Source organism: Petromyzon marinus, unplaced genomic scaffold (genome assembly GCF_048934315.1).
Source record: "Petromyzon marinus isolate PM22_M1 ecotype Great Lakes invasive population unplaced genomic scaffold, UKy_Petmar_22M1.pri1.0 PM_G_Scaffold_76, whole genome shotgun sequence".
Lineage (NCBI taxonomy): Eukaryota > Metazoa > Chordata > Hyperoartia > Petromyzontiformes > Petromyzontidae > Petromyzon > Petromyzon marinus.
This window is the reverse complement of record NW_027423031.1, coordinates 53,587-77,476: the sequence shown is the minus strand read 5'-3', so window position 1 is coordinate 77,476 and position 23,890 is coordinate 53,587. Positions and strand designations below refer to the sequence as shown.

Genomic DNA, 23,890 nt, shown 5'->3' with positions numbered 1-23,890 from the left:
TTACCTCTCACCCCCTGTACACCCCCCACCTCGCAGTGCCCCTCCTCACTCATCCACTCACTCACCGAGTCGCTCACACATTCACCCAACCATTTACTCACCCACTCACTCAGACACTCACCCAATCACTCACCTGCTGGCTCACCCACTCACTCAGCCACTCACCCACCCACACACTCACCCAACCACTCATACACTCACTCGTCCAGTCGCTCACATACTCATCTACACACTCACCCACCCACACACTCACCCGGTCGCTCCCTCACTCACACACTCACCCATTCGCTCACACACTCACAAACCCACTCACTCACCCAGTCGCACACACACTCACACACCCACTCACTCACCCAGTTGCTCACCCAGTTGCTCACTCACTCACACAGTAACCCACCCACTCATCCACCCACACACTCACCTAGTCGCTCACCCAGTCGCTCACACACTCACCTCACACACTCACTCACTCACCCACTCACCCACACACTCACTCACCCAGTCGCTCACACACTCACCACCCACTCACCCACCCACTCACCCAGTCGCCCACACACTCACCTCACACACTCACTCACCCAGTTGCTCACCCAGTTGCTCACTCACTCACACAGTCACCCACCCACTCATCTACCCACACACTCACCTAGTCGCTCACCCAGTCGCTCACACACTCACCTCACACACTCACTCACTCACCCACTCACCCACACACTCACTCACCCAGTCGCTCACACACTCACCACCCACTCACCCAACCACTCACCCAGTTGCCCACACGCTCACCCACTCACTCACCCACTCACTCACCTGCTCGCTCACCCAGCCACTCACCCAGCTACTCACTCACAACAATCGCCACTAATTGGCGGTGACGTCACCACCACGCTTGTGCCAGGGTCACGTGGTTAGTGGTAATCAATTGAAGGTGGAGGGGTTAATTAATTGAAGGTGGAGAGGGGCTTAATTAATTAATTACTGCTAACCACGTGAGCCTGGCACATGCGTCGTGGTGACGTCACTGCCAATTAGTGGCGATTGTTGTGAGTGGCTGGGTGTGTGGGCGACTGGGTGAGTGGGTGGATGTGTGTGGGCGGGTGAGTGAGTGGGTGGTGAGTGTCTGGGTGAGTGGGTGGGCGACTGGGTGAGTGGGTGGATGTGTGAGTGTCTGGGTGAGTGGGTGGGTGAGTGGGTAACCCCTCCACCTTCAATTAAGTAATTGAAGGTGGAGGGGTTACCAGCCCCTCCACCTTCAATTAATTAACCGCTATGGTGGTCGCAAATGCCCTGAGAGAAGAGGCCGATTGGAATTGGCCCTCCACCCCACAGCACTGTCCACGACAACGTTGCCCGTCCGGCACCACGTGGAGGTAGGGAGTTGTTTTTGTCAGCAACAACAACCGCCATTCGCCACTAAGTGGCGGTGACGTCACCACGACGCTTGTGCCAGGCTAGGTGCACCTTGAGGCCACGTGAAGTGTCACACGCGCACACACACATGCACACACGCACACACGCGCACACACACACAGATCGCTCTCCTTCCTACTTGTCAACTTCCAAGTTAAATTTGTATTTAAAGCTTTCGTGACTGCAGTCATTCATATTCTTAGTTCTTTCGGTAAAGTCACGTTGAAGGGAAACAATAAAATAATAAAATATATATAAAACAATAAAAATTCTCACGTTTCGACCATAACACAAACGGTCATCATCAGGTGTGTGTGTGTACAGGTGTGTGTGTGTACAGGTGTGTGTGTGTACTGGTGTGTGTGTGTGTACAGGTGTGTGTGTACTGGTGTGTGTGTGAACTGGTGTGTGTGTGTGTACAGGTGTGTGTGTGTGTACAGGTGTGTGTGTGTACTGGTGTTTGTGTGTACTGGTGTGTGTACTGGTGTGTGTGTGTACTGGTGTGTGTGTGTGTACTGGTGTGTGTGTGTACTGGTGTGTGTGTACTGGTGTGTGTGTGTGTACTGGTGTGTGTGTGTGCGCAGGCGTGTGTGTACTGGTGTGTGTGTGAACTGGTGTGTGTGTGTGTGTGTACTGGTGTGTGTGTGTACTGGTGTGTGTGTACTGGTGTGTGTGTGTACTGGTGTGTGTACTGGTGTGTGTGTACTGGTGTGTGTGTACTGGTGTGTGTGTACTGGTGTGTGTGTGTGTACTGGTGTGTGTGTGTGCAGGCGTGTGTGTGTACTGGTGTGTGTGTGTGTACTGGTGTGTGTGCAGGCGTGTGTGTGGGGAGCGATAGTGTAGTGGTTAGCGCTACGCTGCTCCTGCTCACGGTCAACACCAGTGACGATTATCTGAACCGGTCCCGGGCCTCCCCTAGGTCGACTCAGCCTCAAATGAGTACCTGGTGCGGTGTGTAAACATCGCCACTAGGGAGACAAAGGCGGTCGGGCGTGGTGCTGGCCACACACCCCCTCGTGTACCGTTCCGGCCTTCAAACCGACACACCTGATGACGACCGTTTGTGTTATGGTCGAAACGTCGTGATAATTTTTATTGTTTTACATACATTTTATTATTTTATTGTTTCCCTTCAACGTGACTTTACTGAAAGAGCTAAGAATATGAACTTCCAAGTCGCTTACCCCCACCACCCCCCCGGTTCCTGCCATGACCCACGATCCCTACCGCTCTCTCCGCGTCACGAAGGGCAGCGTACAAACGTCGTTAACCCCCCCCCGTGTGTCCGTGGTGCGTTCCGCATCGTCCCTGTCGCGTCTAAAAATCATCGAAGGCCGCGTCTAAAAAAACTTATAAATACGGCGATTTCTTTGTACAAACTCCGTGGCGATGCATTGCAAGTTGTTGTTGACGTCCCGTGTTAACGTCCGGGCCGCGGCCCTTCATGTCGCGTCTTCACCTCGCCTCTAAAAGTAAAATGTTTTTTCCGCCCGCCTGCGCGTCAGTCCGCGCACGCAACAAACCGTCGTCGCGTTCACGCGTCAACGAAGCCACGCGGCGTCGCACCACGCGGCGTCGCACCACGCGGCGTCGCACCACGCAGCGTCGCACCACGCGGCGTCGCACCACGCGGCGTCGCACCACGCGGCGTCGCACCACGCGGCGTCGCACCACGCGGCGTCGCACCACGCGGCGCGGTCAGGCCGGAGATGAGGCGGTCGCAGGAGGCGCCCGCTCCGCCCTCTTTAGTCTTCGTCGTCGTCGTCGTCGTCGTTGTTGTTGTTGCCGAGCTCACGCCACCGCTGGGGGCCCCCCCCCCTCTCTCTCTCCGCTGCCGCACGCCTCGTCCCGGACACGGCCCTCTCCGCGCCGCGCCCACGGCGGTCGACCGCGCGATAATCGGGCGAAGGCGGCGAGGACGAGACGAGGAGACGAGACAAAGAGACTTGTCCACTCCTGGAACCGGCAGCCCGGAGCTCTCAGCGCGGTTCGACTCGGCCCCCGGCCTGCGCCTCGCCTTCCCGAGCCTACCGGAGGGTTCCAGGGGCTTCCGCGCGAGGTCTTGTCGTGACCCTCACCCCGGTTCCTCCGCCCTGCCAGCACGCGGCGCGATGTCACTGCACGAGTGCGGCGCCAGCCGGTGAGGATTTATCGCGTTGTTTTATTTTGTCGATTTATTATTTTATTCTCATTCTACGTGGTGGTGACTTTACCGAAAGAACCAAAGAAGACCTAGCCGGTGGTGTGTGTCGGAGAGCCAAGCCGCGGCGTTTTACAATCCGAGTATGACCTTTCGCGTGCGATTACGAGCTTCGCGAGGCGACGGCCGGGTTTCCTTCGCGCGAACTTCCTGCGGTGCGCTCGTTCCTGCGGCTTGGGTCGAGGCGAGTCCCACGTGAGGTCCGTCTAAAAAGCGCCGCCCGGAGTGCTGAAACGACGACGGCCGTGCGTTATTGTCTCCTGAAGGGTCGTCCTCCTCAAATCCTCGCCAATAGTAGTGGTCTATGTGTCTCTATGAGTAGTGGTCTATGGGTCTCTATGAGTAGTGGTCTATGGGTCTCTATGAGTAGTGGTCTATGGGTCTCTATGAGTGCTTAAACGACGATGGTCGTGCGTTATTGTCAAACGCCCGCATCTCCTGAAGGGTCGTCCTCCTCAAATCCTCGCCAATAACGACGACGACGACGACCGCCATTCGCCACTAATTGGCGGTGACGTCACCGCAACGCTTGTGCCAGGCTAGGTGCACCTTGAGGCCACGTGAAGTGTCGAACGCCCGCTGGCAGGAGGTCACCAGACAGACCCAGCAGGTGCCACGGGTCGACTGAGATGACTGGCTGATGCACCACCTGTGCCCCCTACTGTGCCAACCTGCTGTGCTTTAGCCACCCGGCGCTCCGCTCGTTGTTGTGAGCGTCGCTCCTCCGCCCTCCGTTGTTGTTGGAGGGCGACTACCTCCAACTGCCCAGTAGCATCCTTCACGAGCCTCCTCCACAGAGGCCGATCTTGACACCACTGGTACCAGTCATCGGCAAGTCCACTCAGCTCCACGTCCTCCTGTACCACATCACTCCATCTCTTCTCTAGCACGTGCCACGCCCGTTTAGCCCCCTCGATCCGGCCGAACAAAAGCTGTTTAGGCATGCGGTGTCTGGGCATGCGGTGTCTGGGCATGCGGTGTCTGGGTATGCGGTGTCTGGGCATGCGGTGTCTGGGCATGCGGTGTCTGGGCATGCGTTGTCTGGGCATGTGGACTGCGTGGCCCAGCCATCACTAAAACCACCTCCATCGTCTCGTCATCAAAGGTAATTCAACAACGTTCTTTTTAATGGATTATTCATCGCAGTAATTGCTATAAAACATTTACCATTCCCCCCCACACACCACTATGCTCACTCGTACCAGGAACATCAAGTGATTTGTCTTGAAAACGAGGTCTTCACTAACGGTGTAAGGCCTCACACAGTAAACTAAACACATGAAGCAATGTGTTTCATTTCACCAGGTGTAAGGCCACACTGAGCTGCTGTTTAGATCGTTTTTTTAGAAACGACCCTGGCCGTCACAAATGACAGCTCAACTTAGTGGCTTATCGTTGTTATCATCACGTGGGAACGTAAAGCAGCGGCCAGATACTGTAAACGCGCAAACGTTGACTTCAAACGTGGAGGGGAAAATCTGAGGACGCGGAGAAATATCAACAGAACCAGGGGGAGAACACGCATACCCCAAATATACAGCAGCGGGCGTCAGGGTCGGGATCGAACCCACGACTTCCTGTATACCAGGTGAGGGAGTTAACATCTCCTAGCCACCGTGGTGATGATGAGAGAAACACAAATTCCAAAAATACAGCGGGTGTCAGTATCAATCCGACAAAATTATGTATACCAGGTGAGGGGTTAACATCACCTAGCCACACTGATGATGAGAGAGACGCAAACTACAAATATACAGCAGATGTCAGGGTCAGGATCGATTCCACGACCTCCTGTATACCAGGCGAGGTAGTTAACATTTAGCCACAGTGATGATGATGATGATGGGCAAAAATGTTGTGATTGTTTTAATGCGGTGGATCGCTGCCCGTATCATTCGCCATTGTGTCCGCTCTGCGTGATGATGATGTTGACGACGGTGGTGATGTGCTACGCACGCATTTTAACCTTACCTTCTCTGCCTATTTAAGGCGACTTCACTCTGTGCTGGTTCGCTTTGCTTGGATGTCTATGTGTGTGTGTGCGGTCTGTATTTTAAAATTTCATACTTAACTTGCAATTTAGCAATCTTTGAAATAGCGTAATCAACCAGACTATGCGTTAATTGTGTTTTGACCGACCGTCTGTGTTGCTTTACATGGTTTCCAAATTTTGCTAAACCCTGTTTGGTGTGATTCTCTCTCTGTGTCCCCTGTTGTATCTGTATTAGTTCCCCCTACTTGGGTGTCTGTGTATGCATCTGAGGTTATGTGTCTCCCCTCTCTCGTAAATGTAGCTCTTCTGTACCTGATGATGGCTGCTTGTGTTGCAACCGAAACGTCGTACGCTATTATGTCATTTTATTATTTCTCATTTATACGTGACTTTACCGAAAACACCAAAGAGTAATAATTCCTGCAGTCACGAAAGCTTCGAATCGAGTCGAAGAGATGCTCGTTTACATTTTTTTCCGTTTAGGCTTTGCCATCGAGACGGACGCAGCGGCGAACGAGCGCGGTGAGGTGCCGGAGTAGCAAAAGTAGCTGCTACGTGTGCAGCTACGGGCCGCGCACTTTCAAGGGCCCCCTTGCTAATTTATTCGTCTCTGTTGCGAGTGGCTTTGTACGGTGAACTTCTTACGCGCCGTACGTGGCCAAACGTGCGGGTGTAGCCATTTGTCCAGCCGCTGGTATCGGTTGGGTATCTGGTAAACCTAGATTTGAAGCTTTTGTGACTGCAAGGATCCACACTCTTTGGTTCTATTCGGTAAAGTCACGTAGGTTAAAAAAATAAAACAAAAATCACGACGTTTCGGCCACAACACAAGCAGCCTTCATCAGGTGAAGGGACCGTACTGTCACGAGGACAGCGCTGGAGTGAAACGCAGCCAAGCTCAGACCGCGACCGCTCATCATTGCCGCGTGGACACCCACCGCGGCCCCAATTGCTCCCCGATATCGCGACGTTGAATCTAAATGCGAAGAGGAAAACCTGGAGGAGCCGCAAGTGTCACGAGGGTTAGGGGTTGTTGAACCCACGACCTCCCGTAGACCAGGCGAGGTTTGTCAACGCGATCGCGTCGGTGTTTGGAGCGGCGGTGCAGCGGTCGGCGCTACGCCGCCGCTACCAACCCGGAGGGAAAAATCCACGCGACCACATGAAGAGAGAGTGTGTACGTGTGTACGTGTGTATGTGCGTGTGTGTGTGTACGTGAGTGTGTTTGTATACGTGTGAGTGTGTGTCTGTGTACGTGTGCGTGTGTGTACGTGTGAGTGTGTACGCGTGTGTGTCTGTGTACGTGTGTGCGTGTGTCTGTGAGTGTGTGTACATGTGTGTGTATGTGTGTACATGTTTGTGTGTTGTGGGGAGCGGCGGTGCAGCGGTCGGTGCTACGCCGCGCTACGAACCCGGCGACGCGGGTTCGATTCCCGCTCGCGGGCAAAAGCACCGGTGACGATTATCCGGACCGGTCCCGGGCCTCCCCTAGGTCGACTCGGCCTCAAACGAGCACCCGGCGCGGCGGCCGGGCGCGGTGCTCGACACCCACCCGCTCGTGTGCCACAGTGCCGGCCTTCGTAGGTGCTGCTGCTCGCTAACGGCACTCGCCCCTACGGCCCGTTGAGGCTACACGGTGGGGGATCTTTGTCTGTGCGTGTGGAAGATCTGGTCGGGCGTTTGCAGGCCCCGACGTCGTGCAAAGTTCGCATGGAGCAGGAGACGTGCACCAGGGTGTTCGTGCCGTGATGCCACTTGGCGGCGTGATGGGCCCTCTCGCCGTGATGCCACCAGGTGGCGTGATGTGCCCTCTCGCCATGATGCCACCAGGTGGCGTGATGGGCCCTCTCGCTGTGCTGAAAACGCCTAAAATGCAACTGCGTTATTTGCGAATGTGTTGAGTTTGTGTTACCTCTTGAAGCCGGTAAGTGTGTGAGACTCTATATATCTAAAGTAACGTAACGATGACTGTACTCTACTGTACACCGTTTTGGCAAGAGATTTCCTTCGGCACGGGATTTATGTTTGTTTTCTCTCACGGAGTCCCCGAACGCGCCGTGTGATTACATTACGTGGCGGAGTTAACGCGTTCCTGTCAAGTCAGATCACGAATTGCAGTCACGTTGCCTAATTATTCGTAGAGCAGCCCGCCGCAATTTGTAGCGCCTTGTGATCAAGCCGCGTTTTTGTTATTGTTGTAATTAATTGTCAGGGGCAAAATGTCTATCGTTGCCAAATGGCACGCGACTGTGATAACCAAAGACACGCAAATCATTAGTGAACAGCACGGTGGCCTTGCAATAGCAATAACATGTATGAAAGGCGACGTTTCGGGCAGTGACCCTTCATCGTAGCACGTGGACGAAACGTTGCCTATTACATGTTTAGACGCATCTATATTTTAACCGCGTGTGTGTTCTCGTCCCAGGGCAGGGCCACTTGACAAATGTTGTTGAGTGTTTAGTTTTCTGACAAAGCTGCCCGAGTTGTGAAGAGCTTTGCTGACACGTGACGGGCGACACGTGTGTGTTCCACAATCACGTCCGTTTTGCGAATTACAAATTCTGTGGGTGACGTGGAGCGATTTAATTAGACCCCCCAAACAAAAAGTGAGTACATTGGATCCGCGGGTGAAAGTCTGACACACTCCGTTACAATGGCACGAGGCAATAAGACAAAGATCCCCCGTGTAGCTTTAACAGACTGCTGGGGCAAGTGCTGATAGCGAGCAGCACCTACGAAGGCCGGAACGGTACACGAGGGGGTGGGTGGCCAGCACCACGCCCGGCCGCCTTTGTCTCCCTAGTGGCGATGTTTACACACCGCACCAGGTACTCATTTGAGGCTGAGTCGACCTAGGGGAGGCCCATGACCGGTTCAGAGAATCGTCAGCGGTGGTGTTGGCAGTGAGCGGGAAACGAACCCGTGTAGACGTGTTCGTAGCGCGGCGCTAACCGCTGCGCCACCGCTCCGCTCTCACACACATACAAGCAAATACAAAGGCAAAGGTCCCTGTATAGCCTGCACAGGCTGTTGGGGCAAGTGCTGTCAACGAGCGTTGCCTCGTTAACATCGTCACGCAGCCAGTTCGCATGTCGCTGTGTAGACTGTCATCAGCGGTGCTCGCTAGCATCGACACACACACAGCATCGACATTTAATGTCGACCTGCAGTCGATACTATCTATTTACTTAGCCTCTCTAGAGGCTATGTATATAGATAGTATATAGTATATAGATAGTATCTACTGAGGCTATGTAGAGCCTATAGACTATATTCTTGATTCTTTCGGTAAAGTCACCACGTAGAAGGGAAGCAATAAAATAATACAAATATAAAACAATACAATTTTATTTTTATATATAAAAAATATTTTTTATTTTTTTATTATTTTATTGCTTCCCTTCTACGTGGTGACTTTACCGAAATAATTGATGACTAGCTGTTACTGCCCAGCTTAGCCCGGGACTTGGATCCACCACGCCCGGCCTCCTTTGTCTCCCCAGTGGCGATGCTCACACACCACACCAGTTACTCGTTTGAGGCCGAGTCGACCTAGGGGAGGCCCAGGAGCGATTGAAATAATCGTCACCGGTGGTGGCCGGGAGCGGGAATCGAACTCGGGTCGCCGGGTTCGTAGCGCGGCGTAGCGCTAACCACTACATACACACACACACTCACACACACACAGACACACACACAGACACACATACACACATGCGCACACAGACACACACACAGACACACATACACACATGCGCACACAGACACACACACACAGACAACAACAACCGCCATTCGCCACTAAGTGGCGGTGATGTCACCACGACGCTTGTGCCAGGCTGTGTGCACCCTGAGGCCACGTGAAGTGTCGAACGCCCGCTGGCAGGAGGTCACGGGGCAGACCCAGGTGCCATGGGTCGACTGACTGAGATGACTGGCTGATGCACCACCTGTGCCCCCTACTGTGCCAACCTGCTGTGCTTTAGCCACCCGGCGCTCCGCTCGTTGTTCTGAGCGTCGCTCCTCCGCCCTCCGTTGTTGTTGGAGGGCGACTGCCTCCAACTGCCCAGTAGCATCCTTCACGAGCCTCCTCCACAGAGGCCGATCTTGACACCGCTGGTACCAGTCATCGGCAAGTCCACTCAGCTCCACGTCCTCCTGTACCACATCACTCCATCTCTTCTCTAGCCCGTGCCGCGCCCGCTTAGCCCCCTCAATCCGGCCGAACAAAAGCTGTTTCGGCATGCGTTGGCTGGGCATGCGGGCTACATGACCCAGCCATCGCAGCCTTGCCCGCCGGAGGAGCTCACCGATGGGACCTTGCCCAGATCTTTCAAGGATTTGTGGGCTCCTCACATAATCCAGTCTGGTTAAACCCAGGATGGATCGTAGGCAGGCCAGCCTAAATGTTTCTAACCGGCGAAGATGTTCCATTAGGGGGGTCCACGTTTCGCAAGCATAGAGAAGGGAGGGAATGACCGTGGCCGAGAAGACCTGAAGCTTAGTGCGGAGTGACAGACCAGGTAGCTTCCACACCGCGTTACGCAACCGATGAAAAGATATTGCCGCTCGACTGATTCGGAGTGAGACCTCTGCTGTTAAACTGGAGCCAGTCATAAGCACACTACCCTGGTATGGGAAACTCTCCACTCTCTCCACAACTGCCCCATCACCGATTGGGAGTTGTGGGGGTGGAGTGTCCGATGGTACAAAATACCCAGGCAGGTGCTTAGTTTTGGTGGGGCTGATGGTAAGGCCCCACCTCTTAGTGGCACGCTCCAGTCTCAGCAGCAGCGTCTCCAACTCCTCCAACTCCTCCACAGACACATAACAAAGAAACAAAGATCCCCCATATAGCCTTAACAGACTGTAGGGGCAAGTGCTGTTAGCGAGTACCTATGAAGGCCGGAACGGTACACGAGGGGGTGGGTGGCCAGCACCACGCCCGACCGCCTTTGTCTCCCTAGTGGCAATGTTTACACACCGCACCAGGTACTCATTTGAGGCTGAGTCAACCTAGGGGAGGCCCGGGAACGGTTCAGATAATCGTCACTGGCGTTGGCCGTGAGCGGGAATCGAACCCGGGTCGCCAGGTTCATAGCGCAGCGCGCTAACCGCTACACTACCGCTCCCCACACACACAGACACACACACACAGACAGCGCGCTAATTTGACGTCACAGCTCACTTGCCTTGCAAAAATTAAATGCATTTTTGAGCTCCCCCCCCCGCCTAAAAAAAAAAGTGTATTTTTATAATTGTTGCACGGTGTACAGTCTGGAAAGTACCCACATGGCAAATGTAAAGTTTGTTGCATGTCTGGAAGTACGCTAAACATTTTGAACAGACACACACAATCACAACTTTGCCTTTTATATGTGTGGAGATAATACGTTGCAGTAGCAAGTAACCATCTCCCGTGGGCTCAACAGATCCAAAACAAAGCGTTCATAACCATCAACAATCAATTCGATGCGGCTCATTTTCAGACCATTACAGAGCTCCATTCCTTCAACAGTTCTGGAGCTTTGATGTAAAGCTGCAGTGACTGCAGTGATTCATATTCTTGGTTCTTTCGGTAAAGTCACCATGTTGAAGGGAAACAATAAAATAATACAATATATATAAAACAATAAAATTATCACGACGTTTCGACTGCAACACAATCAACGGCAAGAACATTTGTAGTAGTGAGTCAGGACCAGGATGCAGTTCCATATCTCCTATGAAGAACAACATGAAGACTCAATGTTTACATTGGGCGACGATACTTGTAGGATGGATAAAATCTGTTCGGTGGTGGCGCACTTAATAAATATGACTTTTAGGAAAGTGTTTTTTTTTTCAAATTTTATTGCTGTGGTTTTCACACCTGATGATGACTGCTTGTGTTGCGGTCGAAACGTCGTGAGAATTTTTATTGTTTTATATATATTTTATTATTTTATTGTTTCCCTTCAATGTGACTTTACCGAAAGAACCAAGAATAAATAGTTCTGGAGCTGATAAATTACCTGCCTTTTGCTTTAATCGCTGTGGGTGACTTCATTTTCAGGCCCCTAACCCGTATATTTAATTTGTCCATTGCAGAAGCCTCAGTTACCCTGTTGAATGAACAACTGAATTTGTTCGCCACCTTCGCAAAAGAGCGCCTACAAATTATCCTCAACATTAAAATCGGCCAATATTTCTTTAAATGTGTCCCTTCGATGTGAATATTTCCATTTCCTCACCCTTCCTTCACCTCCTTGCTTCTCTTCTTTCCCCCTTCTAGCCCAGTTGCAGCGCAGAAGAAACTCCTCCACCACGGGACTCTCACTTGACACCTTTCACGCGGCCCTCACGTCCCTCCTCTTCTCGACTGCTTCCTCTCTTCCGCTGCCTCCACCCCTACACCGGTGCCTCCACCCGAACCTCAAACCCACTTGCAATCCTCCTCCTCCTCCCTCCTCCTCCAACTCCAATTCCTGACCCGGCTTCCACGTGACTTTCTATGTGCACCAGACCACATTCCCTCCCCAGCCCTACGCTGTGCACCTCCATAAGCTCAACTATCTTCTTTGGTTCTCTCGGTAAAGTCACCACGTAGAATGAGAATAAAATAATAAATTTATAAAATACAATAACACAATAATATTCTCACGACGTTTCGGCCACAACACAAGCGGCCTTCATCAGGTGAAGGGACGAGACTGTCTGGAGGACAATGACCACACTGGGAAGCTTGTGTTGTGGCCGAAACGTCGTGAGAATATTATCGCGTTATTTTATTTTAACAATTTATTATTTTATTCTCATTCTACGTGGTGGTGGTGGTGGTGACTTTACCGAAAGAACCAAAGAAGATGAATCCTTGCAGTCACGAAAGCTTTAAATCGAAAAGCTCAACTATCCTGCCGCCAGACCTCTGCCACGATCACCCTTCGCCTCCTCTCACCCACGCACGTGTCACCGCTTCACGCACGTGCCCCGCACCTCGCTCGTCCACGCTGCGGCACCGATCGGACACCCTCACTCGCCATTACACTTCCACTTTGTTCCACCTTTGCTACCCCGGACATCGGCTCCGTTCCCATTCAGTCACCGTCCTTACTAACTGCCGTCAGCTCACGTTGTAAAGTGGCCTGGAAAGGGCGCTGTATGAATCCAAAATAGACTACGATATTATCACCATTGTTAAAACTACCTGAACATTTACTAAATACGCAAATTGGTTAACTTTCAGAAAATAAGCTGTTACATCCCAAACAATCAGGCTTCCATGAAAAATATACAGACTCCCTAAATGTTGTTTTTAATAATCCAATGACCACGCTGGGAAGACTGAAAAAATAAAAAACTGTCTCTCTTTAGACACAAACATTGTTTCCCAGCTACACTCCATTTAGAGTTGGTAAGGGTTACCGTAATGTCTTAATTTGATTACTGCGATATTATTTATCATTGTGCCTCCCAATACATCGTTCATTAAGCTCAACCCTATATATCATTCTGCTCTGAGATTTGCTCTGGACGCCTCTTATAAAACGCAACATTGAGACCTGTCCAAAGAAGCAGGGGCTAACGACCCTTCACGGTCGCAAGAATAATTAATCAGGCCTTGTTTATTCACAATCTCCTTTGTAACAATTCAGGAGAATATTTGTTGCAGCTGCCGACACCAACGGACGGCAGACCTAACCCGAGGAGCTCACCGTCGCTTCTGTTGAATGTTCCTATGTGAAAAAAATAACCAAGCCTGGGTTCTTTCAGTGGCTTATTTTTTTGGTATGATATCACCACGCGGCTCGATTTACAGTCACAGCTGGGGGCTTGCTGCCGCTTCCGCCCCGGCACGCAGCGCGCACCACGCAGCGCACGCCGCCACGCAGTGCAGCACACCACGAATGGCCCCAACGTAAGCGACGCCACGCCCATCAGACCTGACGAAGGGGCGCTCAGTCACGGCGACCGTCCCCTCTTCTGACGAGGAGCAGGCTGGCGGGGAGGGGGGTCACGAGAGCAGAGGAGAGTGCAGCAGCAGCAGCAGCGGCGGCAAACATTATAGGTCACCCATGACGCGACCTTTGACCTTTGATCTCCATAAAAAACTGGACCAGATATATTTCCACTGCCTTGGTAACCCTGCCGACAGAGTGCAGTGCTGACCCCGTGGGATTGGTTTCTCTTTCATAATCAGCAGCCACGACCCATCTACTGATACAGGAACCCCCCCCCTGGAGACTCAACAAGCCATCACCGTCTTTTGCGCAACGATCCATCCGCCTCCGTTGAAGCTGTTCGGTAAATACAAAAAACATCGTGGACTTTTCCCACAAAGTTTTACTTCCAATGTTTGTACGGTGTACAGTCTGGAAAGTACCCACATGGCAAATTTCCAGTTTGTTGCATGTCGCGAAGTACGCTAAACATTTTGAACAGACAACACACACAATCACAACTTTGCCTTTTATATATATTTGGAGATGCAGTGAAAAACTTTCCCAAAATCCATCACGCGGTTTCAGTTTTTTTATTTTCAGTTTGATTTATTTTGGTTATAGTCCCGTGAGCCATTCGGCTCTTGAATCGGGTGCAACCACAGCAAGCAACAAAACAAAAACACGACCAAGAAAAACATCTTACAGTGACTATGTGTGACTGTGCAAACAGCACTGTCATGGCACGCAATGAGAGGGCAAATGTCATAAATATTCCTGTAAGCCCTCGCATTTTCAACATTAATGTTGCCATAGAAACATTGTGGGGTTTTTTTGCTTCATTGTAAAAAAAAAATGATTATCTGTTATTTTTATTACATTTTTTATCTACGTGACTTTACCGAAAGAACCAAGAATATTAATTCCTGCAGTCACCAAAGTTTTAAGTCAAAACATTCACACACGTTGACAAAGCCTCACCTTGTGTTGTTGTGGGCAGGTCGCTTCTGATAACAAGAGCGGTATAGCAGCTCAAGCGGGCTTGGCCTGCTAACAAAAGAAAATAAAAACTGCGTGAATATTTACAATAAAACAAAGTTACAAAGTGGCGAGCCGGGTGAAGACAAATTAAACTTAAGCGAGATAATTAAAGTGAATGCAATCAGGCGAGGGCAGGAGGCAAGGCCCTGGGTGGCTAGGCCCCGCGTTGTAAAGTTCCAACTTGGACGTCGATTCCCATGCTCGCTGCTACTCAACTGACATCCCTACGAGAGAGAGAGGCTCTACCTTGGTAAACAACAACCACGATCACCATGAGAATTTCTCACCTCGGATTTCAGTGCAAGCGCGGATAGGCAGCCTCCTGTTACCTAGCGACATCACGCGGGTAAGCAAGTAACATGACGTCACTCCCGGGGTAAGAGACACGCCCCTTCCACAATGAGCGGCTCTGTACTGAATAAATTATGTTAATGGTTCGGCCCATATGTCGAGCGTTGGGGGCGTGGCTGCTGAACCCGTCGCAATAAACTCTCGACGGCTTTAACGGATACATTATGTTAATGAGCCGCCAGTCACTGGGCGTAGCTTTGCCCAAATAAGGATTGCCACTGGATTGATATCGGCAGTGACCCAAGCGGAGGTGACGTCACGCTCAAGAGCGCTGTGGACGGGGGAGGGCTGAATACCTTGGTGACATGACACCACTAGCTGCCACTTCATGCCGAAGAGGTCACGGGGATGGAGTTTAAGTTGATTTAGATTCATTTTCCATTGCCCCTCCCTTGAGTGCATGAACTCAGCAACAACGTGGACATTATTGTGTATACGTACACACTGTGTACACTTTGAGGCCACGTGAAGCGTCAAAGGCTCGCTGGAAGGAGGAAGTCGCGTGACAGACTCAGCAGTTGCGATGGGTTAACTGACGGATGGCTATCGATTAGAAATCACATATCCCCGAGTCTCACCTGTGAGTGGCACCGCCTCACGCTGTTGTGGATCCCCACGTGGCTCGGAGCCTCAAAAGCTCCGTGACTCCTGGGTGGTGATACAAAGACAAAGATCCCCCGTGTAGCCTTAACAGACTGTTGGGGCAAGTGCTGTTAGCAAGTATCAGCTCCACCTATGAAGGCCGGCGCGGCACGCGAAGGGAATGGGTAGCCAGCACCGTGCCCGACCGCCTTTGTCTCCCCAGTAATGATGTTTGCACACCGCACCGGGTACTCACTTGAGGCTGAGTCGACCTAGGGGAGGCCCAGAACCGGTTCAAATAATCGTCACTGGGTGTTGGCTGTGAGCGGGAATCAAACTCGGGTCGTTATGTTCGTAGAGCAGCGCACTAACCGCTAGACTACCGCCACACACGTTACACACACACACTACACACACACACGCACAGTACACACACACAGTACACACACACACGCACAGTGCACACACACACAGTACACACGCACAGTACACACACACAGTACACACACACGGTACCCACACACGCACGACACATACGCACAGTACACACACACACGCGCAGTACACACGCACGCACACAACAACAACCGCCATTCGCCACTAAGTGGCGGTGACGTCACCACGACGCTTGTGCCAGGCTATGTGCACCCTGAGGCCACGTGAAGTGTCGAACGCCCGCTGGCAGGAGGTCACGGGGCAGACCCAGGTGCCACGGGTCGACTGACTGAGATGACTGGCTGATGCACCACCTGTGCCCCCTACTGTGCCAACCTGCTGTGCTTTAGCCACCCGGCGCTCCGCTCGTTGTTCTGAGCGTCGCTCCTCCGCCCTCCGTTGTTGTTGGAGGGCGACTACCTCCAACTGCCCAATAGCGTCCTTCACGAGCCTCCTCCACAGAGGCAGAACTTGACACCGCTTGTACCAGTCATCGGCAAGTCCACTCAGCTTCACGTCCTCCTGTACCACATCACTCCATCTCTTCTCTAGCCCGTGCCGCGCCCGCTTAGCCCCCTCAATCCGGCCGAACAAAAGCTGTTTCGGCATGCGGTGGCTGGGCATGCGGGCTACATGACCCAGCCATCGCAGCCTTGCCCGCCGGAGGAGCTCACCGATGGGACCCTGCCCAGATCTTTCAAGGATTTGTGAGCTCCTCACACAATCCAGTCTGGTTAAACCCAGGATGGATCATAGGCAGGCCAGCCTGAATGTTTCTAACCGGCGAAGATGCTTCATTAAGGGGGTCCACGTTTCGCAAGCGTAGAGAAGGGAGGGAATGACCGTGGCCGAGAAGACCTGAAGCTTAGTGCGGAGCGACAGACCAGGTAGCTTCCACACAGCGTTACGCAACCGATGAAAAGATATTGCCGCTCGACTGATTCGGAGTGAGACCTCTGCTGTTAAACTGGAGCCAGTCATAAGCACACTGCCCAGGTATGGGAAACTCTCCACTCTCTCCACAACTGCCCCATCACCGATCGGGAGTTGTGGGGGTGGAGTGTCCGATGGTACAAAATACCCAGGCAGGTGCTTAGTTTTGGTGGGGTTGATGGTAAGGCCCCACCTCTTAGTGGCACGCTCCAGTCTCAGCCCGCTCACCATCATGAAGGTCCTTAATGATCGTGAGCAGAGGGTCAGGTACTCCAAAAGCACGAAGAACGACCCAGAGCCCAGGCCTACTGATGGTATCATAGGCCTTGACCAGGTCAATAAAGCAGAGATGTAGGTCTTGTTGGAATTCCCTACACCTCTGCTGTAGCAGACGGACAGAAAATATGGCATCTGTGCAGGACCGCCCTTTCCTGAAACCGCATTGGGGCTCCGCAAGCCTCTCCTCAGCGTGCCTGGCAAGGCGATGCTGAATAATCCTTGCCAGGACCTTTCCCGGCACACTGAGCAGTGAGATGCCCCTGTAGTTGTTACAGTCTGTGCGGTCCCCCTTCTCAAAAAGGGGGACCACCAGGGCATCCTTCCAATCCTGCGGAACCCGTCCAGTGGTCCAGACTGTTGTTATGATGTCATATAGGGCAGTCTGTGCACAAACGCCACCCTCCCTCAGCATTTCGCTTGGGAGATCATCTCTGCCCGCTGCCTTTCCTGGTCTCAGACTCCGGATCGCCTTCAGTACTTCCTCAACAGATGGCACCTCAGCCAGCCACTCACAGGGGGTGACTTCTTCCAATATGAGGCACCGCAGCCTCAGCAGGGTCATCCTCACTTTGTGCCACGATGTTTTCCTGGCTGAGGGATTTTCCCTCCCCCAGGACCTCACAGAAATGCTCAGCAAATCTGCAAACCTGTTCCTGGGGGTCGGAGATTGGATCACCGTTTTTTCCCCTAATGATGGTAATAGGTGTGGCGCTGCAGGTTACTTTTTTGATGGAGTTAAATAGAGATTTGTGATCACGGTCCACTGAGGCAGACTCCATCTCCTCAGCAACCCGCGACCACCACCCATCCTTGCAGCGCCTCACGGCTCTCCGAACCTCCGAGCGAAGGCTGCGGTAAGCCTCCTCATTCTCTGACGTGGGATTCTGTAGCCGATGGCAGTGGGCCTGTCGCTTTTTCTCAACCATCCTGAACACCTCCTCTGTCAGCCAGGGTCTCTGGGGAGGTCTGGACCGCGTACCCAAAGCAGCCATTACAGCTGCATGAGTCACAGTCCTAAACCTCGCCCATTTACCCTCGACATCAGGAGTCGGGGACGATGCCAATCCCAGCCGCAAGCGATGATGAAATTCTCGCTTGCAACTTTCATCAGATAACTGAGACCAGGCCACTTCAGGTCGGAATGGGGTCCTGGGTGTACACCCACCACCGGAGTGGAAGAATGGCAGGCGCATCTTACAGATGACTAGTCGATGGTCAGAGGGCAGATCAGCTCCACGGTAGGTCCTGGTGTCAAGGACATGGGCTCGCATCCACTGGTCCGTCACTATGTAGTCCAGCAGATGTTCTTGCTTGGACCCGGCATGCATCCATGATGTTGTGTGGATGCGCTGATGCCGGAACAGCGTGTTGGTAATTACAAGCCCATGGGCTGCACAAAAATCTAGCAGCCTCCTACCGTTGTTATTGAGCTGATCTGGCCCATGCCCTCCAATCACTCCAGACCAGGTGCCAGTATCATGACCAACTCGGGCATTGAAGTCACAGACACAACACACACAGAGACACACACACACAGAGACACACACACAGCGACACACAACACACACAGACACACACACACTGAGACGCGCACACAGAGACAGACACAACACAAATGTCTCCCCGTGTAGTCTCCCTGACGGGCTGCGCGAGGCTTACAGACACACACACAGAGACACACACACACAGAGACACACACACAGACACAATACACACAGACACACACACAGACAGACACAACACAAATGTCTCCCCGTGTAGTCTCCCTGACGGGCTGCGTGAGGCTTACACACACAGAGACACACACACACAGAGACACACACACAACACACAGACACACACACAGACACACACACACAGAGACACACACACAGAACACACACACACAGAGACACAACAACAACAACAACAACCGCCATTCGCCACTAAGTGGCGGTGACGTCACCACGACGCTTGTGCCAGGCTATGTGCACCCTGAGGCCACGTGAAGTGTCGAACGCCCGCTGGCAGGAGGTCACGGGGCAGACCCAGGTGCCACGGGTCGACTGACTGAGATGACTGGCTGATGCACCACCTGTGCCCCCTACTGTGCCAACCTGCTGTGCTTTAGCCACCCGGCGCTCCGCTCGCTGTTGTGAGCGTCGCTCCTCCGCCCTCCGTTGTTGTTGGAGGGCGACTGCCTCCAACTGCCCAGTAGCATCCTTCACGAGCCTCCTCCACAGAGGCCGATCTTGACACCGCTGGTACCAGTCATCGGCAAGTCCACTCAGCTCCACGTCCTCCTGTACCACATCACTCCATCTCTTCTCTAGCCCGTGCCGCGCCCGCTTAGCCCCCTCAATCCGGCCAAACAAAAGCTGTTTCGGCATGCGGTGGCTGGGCATGCGGGCTACATGACCCAGCCATCGCAGCCTTGCCTGCCGGAGGAGCTCACCGATGGGACCCTGCCCAGATCTTTCAAGGATTTGTGAGCTCCTCACACAATCCAGTCTGGTTAAACCCAGGATGGATCGTAGGCAGGCCAGCCTAAATGTTTCTAACCGGCGAAGATGTTCCATTAGGGGGGTCCACGTTTCGCAAGCGTAGAGAAGGGAGGGAATGACCGTGGCCGAGAAGACCTGAAGCTTAGTGCGGAGCGACAGACCAGGTAGCTTCCACACAGCGTTACGCAACCGATGAAAAGATATTGCCGCTCGACTGATTCGGAGTGAGACCTCTGCTGTTAAACTGGTGCCAGTCATAAGCACACTGCCCAGGTATGGGAAACTCTCCACTCTCTCCACAACTGCCCCATCACCGATTGGGAGTTGTGGGGGTGGAGTGTCCGATGGTACAAAATACCCAGGCAGGTGCTTGGTTTTGGTGGGGCTGATGGTAAGGCCCCACCTCTTAGTGGCACGCTCCAGTCTCAGCAGCAGCGTCTCCAACTCCTCCTCTGACTGAGCAGCTATTACCAAGTCATCAGCATACATAACGTGGTTGAGCAATAGGGAGCCATCCCTTGACCGCACCCGGGCATCGATTAGCCTCCCATTATATCTGTACCATATGGAGATTCCCCCGGTACAGCTATTGAAGGCTTCACGAACTACGTGGTCAAAATAGATGTTAAATAATGTGGGAGCCAGAGGACATCCCTGTCGCACCCCAAGGTGTACAGGGAATGGCTCTGACTCCCGGCCACGTAGTTTTACCCGGGCCCGCTCACCATTATGAAGGTCCTTAATGATCGTGAGCAGAGGGTCAGGTACTCCAAAAGCATGAAGAACGACCCAGAGCCCCGGCCTACTGATGGTATCATAGGCCTTGACCAGGTCAATAAAGCAGAGATGTAGGTCTTGTTGGAATTCCCTACACCTCTGCTGTAGCAGACGGACAGAAAATATGGCATCTGTGCAGGACCGCCCTTTCCTGAAACCGCATTGGGGCTCCGCAAGCCTCTCCTCAGCGTGCCTGGCAAGGCGATGCTGAATAATCCTTGCCAGGACCTTTCCCGGCACACTGAGGAGTGAGATGCCCCTGTAGTTGTTACAGTCTGTGCGGTCCCCCTTCTTAAAAAGGGGGACCACCAGGGCATCCTTCCAATCCTGCGGAACCCGTCCAGTGGTCCAGACTGTTGTTATGATGTCATATAGGGCAGTCTGTGCACAAACGCCACCCTCCCTCAGCATTTCGCTTGGAAGATCATCTCTGCCCGCTGCCTTTCCTGGTCTCAGACTCCGGATCGCCTTCAATACTTCCTCAGCAGATGGCACCTCAGCCAGCCACTCACAGGGGGTGACTTCATCCAATATTTGAGGCACCGCAGCCTCAGCAGGGTCATCCTCACTTTGTGCCACGATGTTTTCCTGGCTGAGGGATTTTCCCTCCCCCAGGACCTCACAGAAATGCTCAGCAAATCTGCGAACCTGTTCCTGGGGGTCGGAAATTGGATCGCCGTTTTTTCCCCTAATGATGGTAATAGGTGTGGCGCTGCAGGTTACTTTTTTGATGGAGTTAAATAGAGATTTGTGATCACGGGCCACTGAGGCAGACTCCATCTCCTCAGCAACCCGCGACCACCACCCATCCTTGCAGCGCCTCACGGCTCTCCGAACCTCCGAGCGAAGGCTGCGGTAAGCCTCCTCATTCTCTGACGTGGGACTCTGTAGCCGATGACAGTGGGCCTGTCGCTTTTTCTCAACCATCGTGAACAACTCCTCTGTCATCCAGGGTGTCTGGGGAGGTCTGGACCGCGTACCCAAAGCAGCCATTGCAGCAGCATGAGTCACAGTCCTAAACCTCGCCCATTTACCCTCGACATCAGGAGGAGTCGGGGTCGATGCCAATCCCAGCCGCAAGCGATGATGAAATTCTCGCTTGCAACTTTCATCAGATAACTGAGACCAGGCCACTTTAGGTTGGAATGGGGTCCTGGGTGTACACCCACCACCGGAGTGGAAGAATGGCAGGCGCATCTTACAGATGACTAGTCGATGGTCAGAGGGCAGATCAGCTCCACGGTAGGTCCTGGTGTCAAGGACATGGGCTCGCATTCGCTGGTCCGTCACTATGTAGTCCAGCAGATGTTCTTGCTTGGACCCGGCATGCATCCATGATGTTGTGTGGATGCGCCGATGCCGGAACAGCGTGTTGGTAATTACAAGCCCATGGGCTGCACAAAAATCTAGCAGCCTCCTACCGTTGTTATTGAGCTGATCTGGCCCATGCCCTCCAATCACTCCAGGCCAGGTGCCAGTATCATGACCAACTCGGGCATTGAAGTCACCCAACATGATGACTCTATCCCGAGGGGCCACTTTAGCCAGCACCTGTGACAGGAGGTCATAGAAGGCATCTGACTCATCGGCTTTGCCTGCATCCCTCCACGGATGTTCATCTTCGGTGGGGGCATAAGTAACCACGACCACCATTCCTCGCCTCCGGTTGATGGGAAGGCGAGCCCAAAGTAGCCTGGGGCTTACAGCTTCCCACACCTCACCGCCACGCTCCCACGCCCCCTTCATTCTTTTGTTCAAAAGAAGACCCACACCCTGTTGTTTGGCAGTCTGCTGCCCCGAGTAGAGGACTGTCCACCCCTCATGGTGGCAGGAGCCAGAGCCGGTCCACCGGACCTCCTGAATGCCGCATAGATCCAGGCGGTACCGGTCCAGCTCCCGACAGAGGAGTGGCAGCCTCTCCTCTGCAGTGAGCGTTCGAACATTCCACGTGGCCAACCGTAGTGGCTTTTCGTTGTTTCTGGAGTAGCCCCGAGGGTAGGTATTCAATCTCCTGGCTCCGCCAATTGGGGTTTGGCCAGGAGACGTCATAGACGCCTGGCCCCCCGGGGCCTCCGGCACAAGCTTAGTTGTTACATATTTAAGTTTAATTCGTAGTTTCGTGGTAATTAATTGAAGGTGGAGGGGTTACCAGCCCCTCGCACCCGTCCAGAGCCCCCGTTTAGCCCCTGTGGTGGATACATATGCCATGAGGGGAGGAGCCAATCAAAATTGGATCTCCCCCCACAGCGCTGTCCACGACAGAGTTGCCCGTCCGGCACCGCGAGGAGGTAGGGGGTTGTTTTGCCGGACAAAGAGACACACACACAGAGACACACACACACAGAGACACACACAGAGACTCACACAGATACACACACAGACACAGAGACACACACACACACAGAGACACACACACAGAGACACACACACACACAGACTCACACAGATACACACAGACACACACACAGACACAGAGACACACACACACCCACACACAGAGACACACACACAGAGACACACACACAGAGACACACAGACACACAGAGACACACACACAGAGACACACACACAGACACACACACAGAGACACAACACAGAGACACACACAGACACACACACAGATACACACACAGATACACACACAGATACACACACAGAGACACACACAGACAGAGACACACACACAGACACAACACAAATGTCTCCCCGTGTAGTCTCCCTGACGGGCTGCGTGAGGCTGACAGAGCCCGCGCGTCTTTGTGGGCCTCAGGCTGTGAGGGCGAGAGGTCGGCTCCACTCTCTCACTCACCGCCCTCCTTGTTGTGTCGCCCGCTCTCGTTCACGTTTTTGTTTTATTATAGTCGTAGTTGTTGATGTTACAGTATTAGTTATTATAGCAGTTCATGTTTTTATTACTATTGTAACTGTTTATATAATTGCTGTTGTAAGTTGTTGATGTTATTATTAGTGTTATAGTTATGATTGTAGATGTTGTTGTTATTATAGTAGTTATAGTTACGATTGTAGATGTTATTGTTATTATAGTAGTAGTTATACTTATGATTATAGATGTTGTGGTGGTGGTGGTTGTTAGTCTCCTCAGAACACACAGCCGCCTTCTCCCGCCAAAACGCGACACTTTGGTGGTGGAGGGAGAGGGTCGTGTGGGCGAAACCAACGCGAGCAGCGGGCGAGGAAGGGGTGAATGCCACCGGCGAACTTAAATTGTTTTAATTTAGGGGGGTACACAGCAAACGCCACCTTTCACTAACGCTAGCGAGCCCCTCTTGCTTCTTGTCCGCTATGGATGAAATAATTAAACATCAAACAAATTCGCTACATTTATTCAGCGCGTCTTGAGTTTTGATGCTTTTCATCCCCCTCCCCCTCTTCCGGGCTATGCTTGGTATAGTCTGAAAGGCAGCAGCGCCTTATCTAGTCTATGCTATTTACCATGGGCCTTAATCCGGGCTATGAAATAAAG

The 23,890-nt window shown here is 52.6% G+C and overlaps 1 pseudogene; it reads right to left on the bottom strand.

Annotated features, from left to right (window-relative positions):
* The window catches only part of LOC142920780 (putative RNA-binding protein 46 pseudogene), a 28,143-nt pseudogene extending 4,529 nt beyond the window's left edge, over window positions 1-23,614 (bottom strand).
* Window positions 23,615-23,890: the final 276 nt, after the last annotated feature.